Below are 9,402 nucleotides of genomic sequence, written 5' to 3' on the forward strand. Positions count from 1 at the left end.
TTTTAATTATACAACAAGTTTGATTTAATGAATACACCATGTAGCCCCACCGTAGATGCACACTTGTGTCGATGAATCTTGGAGTGTGTATTTGCAGCACTTCTTGTTTTTCAACCATTATTTTATATAATTCTGGATTCCAGTGCTGGAGAGGTGGACAATTTTTATTTATGAACATCAAACAAAATACATTAGGAACAGCAAAAGATGATCTAAGATCTGTACTGATCTCCGAGTACAAAACTTAGGCACCATATGCCGTATGACTACATACAGACAACATTTTCTTTTCCCCATACGATTAATAAAAAAAAAAACACTGAAGCATGCCAGAAAGATGTCAAGCTGTTGCAAATGTCCGAGGAAATACAACTCGTTACTAATGTGACAAAAAAACCTGTCAATTTTGTTCTGGTTCTTTTTTTTTCTTTCTGTTTAGTAGTATTGTGTAACAAATACCCTAGAAAACCTTCAACTTAGTTCATTATTTAATTATATGTAAGAATAAATAACAAGTGATTAAGATTTTTTATTTTGATTGCAATATCCCTATTCATTTTTGAGTAGTTTATATGAAATACTTTAATACCTATCACAATGTTATAATTAATGTTCAGTACTGGCAATATTTAACTATTGGTTCACATGTAATATCCGAACGTCTATTCACTCCTAATCATAATTTACTTTTTTTTTCCCTTCCCCGACCACTTTCTAGATTGTTCTGTGTGTACAGAACTACTTAACATCCATTGTTATCATTTGTTATAGAAGTATGGTCAGTTTACAGTAGTCACTGCCACTATTTACAATAGGAGCATTGCTGTAACACTTCGTTACCCCACACCACTTAAACCGTTATTATCTCGAGATGGGAATTTCGATTTCAAACAAGTTTACGGTTATTGTTGTCTTACCAATTCTAAGAAAGGTACTGAAAGTTTCAGAAGTACAGGCTTACTTAATATGTAGTTAACACAGTGGCGGTTCCTCGGGGGAGGGAAGGGAGGAACGTCCTCCTCACATTTTTCTTCGTTTGAAAGTAAATACCAAATAAAATATGTGCCTTGATATTCGAGGAAGATTCGTTAATTTTTAAGTTCACAGCTATAAGAAAACCTCGGTTGATCGAGTTTTAAACGACGCGCACTCATGTGTTGCTAGAAAACTGTGAGAAGGATGCGAGATTGTTTGTGTGGAGGGAAGGCAATCCTTTCCTCCTTTACTGCAGTTAACACACATAGATAACAGCGCACTAGCGGCCAGAGAAAGAAGCAGAGTTTTAAAGCAAGTAAATGAACGGAGAGGGAGGAGATCCTCCTCTGAATCAGCGCATGGGCGGGAAATAGTATAGCAGACAGAAACCGACTGGCCGTGCGATGTTGCATTCAACCAGACTATAACACATCTAGAAGGAAACACCAATCAAAACAGTTTTAACGCAAAGCTATGAAAGACATCATATAAACATTTTTAAAATTATAAATCAAAATATATTATTCATTGCACTTTATATAGGCTACTATTCATGGTTTGAAACTTTCGAGGATATTTGAAAGTTAAAGTCGGGTTTACATAAAACAAAGAGGAAGTAGTTCTACGTTAGTATCGCAGATCTTTTTGGCCCCTGAAATTCAGTTCCGTTCATTGTCTACTAGACAGGGCAACAGGAAGTTGTCAGTTTTTGTACAAATATATTTGAAATTGAAAGTACTCCAAACTACATTATTTTTAACATAAAAAATTTAATCGACCACTTGGGTGGGTGCAGTGTCCTCGCTTTCCTAACAGATTATTTTCCATTCCGATTTTCGTAAAACAGTTCCGGTTACGTGTTAGTCACAGTGTAATGATGTAGTTTGCGCGAAAAATGCTGCGAGGCTGTGAATTTCCTCGTAATTGTTAATTTGTGCAATTATTCAACAATGAATGGAAGTGAAAACATATTATATTTTGGACAATTTAGGAAACTCAGTTTACAAGAACAGATTATTGCTATACAAAAGGGAAGGCCAACCCCAACACTACCTGGTCTTACATGTATTCATGTAGGCTACTTTGTAGCATGTTTCATTCAAGAAGGTTTCATTTAGTGCTGTTAACTTCTTTCCTCCTCTTAAGAAATATGCAGGAGCCACCACTGAGTTAACAGCTCCGTATATGTGACTGGGGTGTACAACTAAAATTTAATCAACACAAATTGAATTTGTAAAAATTTATTAGAACTCCAATACCATTTTACAATCACTTGTTTACATAGTTTATTACAAACGAAAGACAATAAACAGATATGGCCAACCATAACCTACCAAACAAGCATAGAACCAATATTAATAACACAAAATGAATACCAGAATAGAACAACCTCTGTTTAATGTACAAACGAAATGTATACACAATTACTAGTAGTTTTCATAAAAACAATAAACTGAACGATAATTTATATCCTGTATAATTGTTTGTGAAGGACCCGGAATAAGAGTCCCTATTCAAATACAGAATAGCTGAACTTAAAAAATGAAAAACAAGTATTTAATTTTCTTTTCTTCTTCTTTTTTTTTTTTTGGTAATTTGTCTGTTATTCTGATCTTGTGCTAGAATTCTGAACGTTTATAATTTCTTAGTAACATATTTTGGACTGTTTCAGAACATGAAGTTAACCCTGTTCTATAAAATCACATTTTGAACATTTTTATCAAATATATAATTACACCTAATTTCTTTCAACATTTAATCTATAGAATAATTTATTTCAATGTAGGTATAGTTGACCACTCTTATAATACATAAGGCCTCTTACTTGGCTATAAATATTGCTTCTCAGTCACAGATACCTGATTGGAAGGGCAAAGTGTGATAAAGTTTCCTGAATCCTTACTATCTAACCCCTAAACAACTAAATTTAAACTGCAGAGCAGTATGTATGGCGGAAAATCTCAACTGACAGATTAAATCCGCGTAGCATTAGTTATCACACTATTTCACATATCATGTAACTTAAATACGCCTACTATACGAAAAAAAAAAACTTACATCCATATTCATAAATAAATAAATTACACAAGGCAATAATTCTTCAATATAATAAAATACGTGAACCAACTTTCACAGAATGCAATCTTAATTGCTTTCGTTATAAAAGGTCCTTCATTACATCTTCAACTTCGAAATGCAAAGATGTCAGATAAAAGTTACCAGCACTATACAATTACTGTACCAGTAACCCTACTTCCGATAAAATATTCTGATAACCCTCAAACAGAACCCATAATATTAGAAAAATTAATTGAAGTATTGAAGAAATTTAAAAACAATAAATAACCTGGAGAAAATGAAGTAAATTCCGAACTTTTTAAATACTCCTGTGAATCATTCCAAATGCTTTTCCTTCAGTTTCTTAACAAGATTTGGCACAAAGAACTCCCACCTGAATGTTTGAATAAATCAATAGTTATACCTGTTTTCAAGAAGAGTAATAGAAAAAAATTTGAAAAACTATAAAGGAATTAGTTTATTAAATTCAGGTTATAAAATTTATACCAATATTATTAAACATAAATTATATAAACATTATAAACATATTTTGGGTGAGAAACAATTTGGCTTCAGGAAAGGACGATCATGCCGTGATGGTTATTTTACAATGAAAATTCTTATTGAGAAACATCGCGAATTTAACACAGCTCTCATATAGCATTTGTTGATTTCAAAAAAGCTTTTGATCAGATAAATCGTAGGATATATTTGATATTTTGATAAATGATGGAATTTCACATCAAATAATTTGCAGTATATAATTATAATCCCTACAAAAAGAATTTAATTTCAGTAAAAATTGCAAATAAACTATCCGAATGGAAATTAATAATTGATACTGCTGTGAGACAAGGCTATGGACTTTCACTCCTTCTCTTTATCATGTACATGAATTTCATAATCAAAGAATTGAGAAAACCAGACATGGCTGTATGTCGATCAATAGGACTTTAAATTTGGACACATTGATATTTGTGGATGACTTGGTATTACTTGCCACATCTGAAGATGATTTACAACACTCATTATTCCATCTAGCATCAATTGCAGGAAAGTATTCCATGGAAATCTCCTCCGAGAAAACTAAGATTATGGTATAGCCTTTTGCAGGAGATACCCAACACCCAGCAAAATCTGCTTAAGGGGTTAGGTACAGCTTACAGCAGTAAAATTTTGGAAATATTCAACATTACTGTATCTTGTACAATAATGAAAATTGGTATGTGTAAAATACTGTCTTTCTGCTACATGAAAAAAAAAAATTTACAATTTAAAAAAAATTACATATACATATATATATATTTTTTTTTTTTTTTCAAAATTCAAAACGGTGGCAGTTCACAGTGCAGTAATGAAGCGTTTACATCATAACTAAAAAACTATCCAACATTCTGTGATTAATTTTTTTGTGTGTTTTTATGCATGTCATATCTACAATATGATGCAAAATTACTTTTCTATCTTTGATAGATTGTCTGTTAAAAATAAATTCATTAAAAAAATGGTCAAATATCAGTATTCTCTTCTAACACAAAATAAAAAAAAAATATTATTTATTAAGGAATGTAGTTGAAAGAGCATGATATTGTAAACATGAATTTTAGCAATAAAATAAAAGAGAGAGAACATGAAAAATTTAACAAGTTTATGAGTTATGAGGGAAATGCTTCATCACTGCACAGTGAACTGCCAACATTTTGAATTATGAAAAAATAAAAATATATAAATAATTTTTTTTTTAAATCGTAAAAATATTTTTTTCATATACCAGAAGGACAGTGTTTTACACCCAATTTTCATTATTGTACAAGATACAGTAATGGAGGAAAAAAATGTTGAATATTTCCAAAAATTTGACTTCTGTAAGATGTACCTAACTCCTCAAACAACACAATTTTAGAAAGAGTAAATGTTTTTAAGTACCGGTATGTTGGATATAAACTCGCTTTTTTGGAAGAACTACACATATCATAAAAAAATCTATAATTTCAACAGATGTTTGGGTATAATTAATACAGTCTTCAAACATCTTTAGTACAGAAACAAAAAATTATATAGCACACTAGTAAGACCTGTCCTTACCTATGTCAATGAAGCATGGACCCTGCGGAAGTATGAGAGAAGGATAACAACTAGTGAAATGCACTTCATGTGACGAACTGCAGGCTTCACCAGGTGTCACTTCCATTATTCTATTATTTATAATTATTTTTTTAATTATCTTTAATTGTATTGTGTATTGTAATTTTATTGTGTATTGTTTATATTGTTTGTATCACTGCCACCAGGTGCTTGTCCACGTGCAGTGTAAATAAATACATACATACATAATTTAGAACAAAGAACATTCATTTACGACAATTATGTGAAAAAACATTCTTATACATCCTGCAAGAGAAAATTAAATTTACTGTGATTATCCCAAGGATGCACAATTGTAAGTTTCTTAAATAAGATCACTAAACATTACAAACGCATTTTAATGTTTTAATATTACTTGAGCCATCACGATTCTGTTTTCTCCGTCCATATCCAAATGTCATTGTTACTGTAAAATCTGGTTCACATATAATAAACGAGATGATGTCAATCATATTTCTGTAGTTAGCTACTAACAAAGAAAAGTCTTATTACTGAAAACATGAGTATTGTATACTAAATAGTAAAGCTTTTATATATAAATACTGCAGAAAACGTATTATGTGTCTTTCTCGTGTTAAATTTTACATTACCTCGTTAAAAGATAACCTTATTAGCATTTCACTCCAATCATACTGATTTAAACTGTCACTGACTACATTGTTACTTCTTCCTTTAGACATCATCCTGATTGTGCTGTATTTTCAAAATTGTCTCATAATAATCTCTTTCTACTATCTAATATTATTTGAAATATATTAACATTCTATGTATTTTAGCTTAATTCTGCTACACAGTTTATTTCAGTGTTTAATAGTTCATAGTATTTTGTTGTTTAATTCGTAAATAACTCTTGTATACATGTAACTCTCATCTAAATCAAATTGTTGAATTCTTTGTAAGTTCATGCATATGTATATATACTTTTTGCTGGTCGAGTGGAAGAGAAGGCCTTATGGCCTTAACTCTGCCAGCTAAAATAAATCATTATTATTATTATTAACATATTTCAGCCTGTTATCGGCCATCTTCAGAACTGGTTGTTGCTGGTCTTGGCGTCTTTTGTTTGTGTTTCCTGTGAGGGGTGTGTTTGTGTCGTGTAATGTGGAGTCAAAGAGTGTGTGTGTTCTGAAACTGAGTTGTGTGTTGAGAATTTCATTTGGATGTGTTGAAATAATGTGTCCAAATGAAATTCTCAACACACACCTCAATTTCAGAACACACAATCTTTGACTCCACATTACAGTACACAAACACACTTCCACAAGAAACACAAACAAAAGACGCCAAGACCAGCAACAACCAGTTTTGAAGATGGCCGATAACAGGCTGAATCATGTTAACGAGGTAATGCAAAATTTAACATGGGAAAAACACATACAGGTAATACATTTTCCGAAGTGATATAGTGTTAAAAATTGTGTAATCAAGATGTACATATAAATACTGGCTCGCAAGGCATGTACCTAAATACTCGTATAATATAACAAAATCTTTCTAACTCAGTATGCTGAAAGCAAACAAATGTTTTATGTTTAATTCATGGTGTAAAGAAATTTTATGGTTGCATACTGCTATCATATCTAAAAAATCAAGTCTTAAGTATAGTATAATATTTTTAAAGTCACTTTGCCCTCCTTAAACAGATTACCTTACATTAACGATGTATAAAAATGCAATTATAAACAGCAGTGATGAAAATAGTTGGCAGCAATTATCAGTAGGCCTAACCTTTGTTCATGAATAGAAATATGCTTGAGTTTTAACAAAACTGTACATACAATTGATGTGGTGTTAGATTTCTGATTTTAATTAAAGTGGCTATATATAGGTAAAGCATTTGGTGAGACAGACATATCTCCAACGAAAATAAATGAAAAGAAAAGAAAAATAGTGTATTGCATAACCCTGAATGCAATTTGCGTTCTGTTACAAACATGGTGGTGATTTATTTATTTTTATATAAGTGCCCAGAAAAGTATCATACATTTTTGTTCAGAAATCCAAATTACATAAATATAAATCACTACTACAGCCATTTGCAGACTCACAGATTCATAAGTAGTGGGCAGATGTTGATGACCTAAAAATCTACTTAAAATGATCATTAAAATGCCCTTAGAATAATGAAAAAATGACGTAAAATTAAAAGAAAATGACATTTAAATATTCACCGTACTCGCACCAAACTTCTTAAAAATAAATCACCTTGTTTCAATGACTGCCCTACAAATCTCGGAGAGAGGAGGCAACTTCCTGGAATTTGACTAAGATAAAGGAAAATAGCATGCAACAAAATGAAGGTTTTAAGGGAAAACTATAGATTTTGATGAGGATTTACAACGTGTTTCAATCAGGAGTGGTCCAATGTCAGTGTCTTCATTCTCTGTCTCCTCCTCCTTCCATTCTTCACTTTTGTTACCAGACCTTCCAGATGGGGAGGTAAATGACAAAACAAATTGTGGGCGCAGCGTACATTCGTGCAATCTTTGTGTTAAAAATATTGTCTACTGTAGTACAACTTGTGTAAAGTAAGCCTATTGATTTTATGAGATGTGCTCGTAGCAAGCATAGTTTTCATCTGAATGATATACTGATCTGAAAGTACAGTAATATATACCAGTAATTGTGTTTGAGATACGTTAAAAATATACATTATGACGCCTCTGGATAGTTACAAAATCTTCTTGTTTCACTCGCATTACCATCATGTACCGGTACTTCATTTTCTAGCAGTTTTAATGAACTCCCTTTTCTCTCCCAGCAACCTGAATTTGTTCTCTCTGTTTTTTCTCCCAACTTGAATTAAATCTCTCTCTCTCTTTCTCTCCTCCCAACAATTTAAATTAGCTCTTTCTCCCTTCTTTCAACAACTTGAATTAACCCTCTCTTCTCCCAACAACTTGAATACGTTCTCTCTCTTCTCTCCAACAATCTGAATTAGTTCTCTCTTTCTCCCAACAATTAGAATTCTCTCCCTCCCTCTCTCTTCCTCCAACAACTTGAATTAGCTGTTCTCTCCTCTCCCAAAACTTAAATTAGCTCTTTTTCTCCTCTCCCAATAACTTGAATTAGGTTCCTCACCTCTGCCAGCAACTTAAATTAGCTCTCTTTTTCCTCTCCCAACAACTTGAATTAGCTCTCTTTTTCCTCTCCCAACAACTTGAATTAGCTCTCTTTCTCCTCTTCCAATAGCTTGAATTAGCTTCCTCACCTCTGCCAGTAACTTAAATTATCTCTCTTTTTCCTCTCCCAACAACTTCAATTAGCTCTCTTTTTCCTCTCCCAACAACTTGAATTAGCTCTCTTTCTCCTCTTCCAATAACTTGAATTAGCTTCCTCACTTCTGCCAGCAACTTAAATTAGCTCTCTTTTTCCTCTCCCAACAACTAGAATTAGCTCTCTTTTTCCTCTCCCAACAACTTGAATTAGCTCTCTTTTTCCTCTCCCAACAACTTGAATTAGCTCTCTTTCTCCTCTTCCAATAGCTTGAATTAGCTTCCTCACCTCTGCCAGCAACTTAAATTAGCTCTCTTTTTCCTCTCCCAACAACTTCAATTAGCTCTCTTTTTCCTCTCCCAACAACTTGAATTAGCTCTCTTTCTCCTCTTCCAATAACTTGAATTAGCTTCCTCACTTCTGCCAGCAACTTAAATTAGCTCTCTTTTTCCTCTCCCAACAACTAGAATTAGCTCTCTTTTTCCTCTCCCAACAACTTGAATTAGCTCTCTTTCTCCTCTTCCAATAACTTGAATTAGCTCCCTCTCCTTTCCCAATTACTTGAATTAGCTCTCTTTCTTTCTCCCCTCCCAACTACTTGGATTAGCTCTCACTCTCTCTCTCTCTGTCTCTCTCTAAATAACTTCAACATTATCTCTCTCTATCTCCTCTCCTAATAACTTGAATAAATTTTCTCTCTGTTCTTCCATCAACTTGAATTAGCCTTCCCTCTCCTGTCCTAACAATTTGAATAAATTCTCTCTGTTCCTCTCCCAACAAGTGAATTCATTCTTTCTGCTCTTCCAATAACTTAAATTAATTCTCTCTCTCTCCTCTCTCCCAACAACCTGAATTAGTGCTCTCTTTTTCCTTTCCCAACAATTTGAATTTTATTAACTCTCTCTCTGCTCTTCGAACAAGTTGAATAAGTTCTCTCTTTCTCCTCTCCCAACAACTTGAATTAGCTCGCTCTCTCTCCTTCCCATTGCCCGTTGCTAATACAAATTT

At 32.8% G+C, this 9,402-nt stretch overlaps 1 protein-coding gene across 1 annotated transcript in view; it reads right to left on the bottom strand.

The window, feature by feature from the left end:
* Positions 1–2,200: 2,200 nt before the first annotated feature.
* Positions 2,201–9,402, bottom strand: part of LOC138713968 (ankyrin repeat domain-containing protein SOWAHB-like) — a 178,759-nt gene continuing 171,557 nt past the window's right edge. The window contains exon 7 of the mRNA XM_069846549.1: positions 2,201–9,402. This exon is cut by the window's right edge and continues 466 nt beyond it. The gene's annotated coding sequence lies outside the window, so the exon portion shown is untranslated.

The sequence above is a fragment of the Periplaneta americana genome, chromosome 14 (genome assembly GCF_040183065.1).
Source record: "Periplaneta americana isolate PAMFEO1 chromosome 14, P.americana_PAMFEO1_priV1, whole genome shotgun sequence".
Lineage (NCBI taxonomy): Eukaryota > Metazoa > Arthropoda > Insecta > Blattodea > Blattidae > Periplaneta > Periplaneta americana.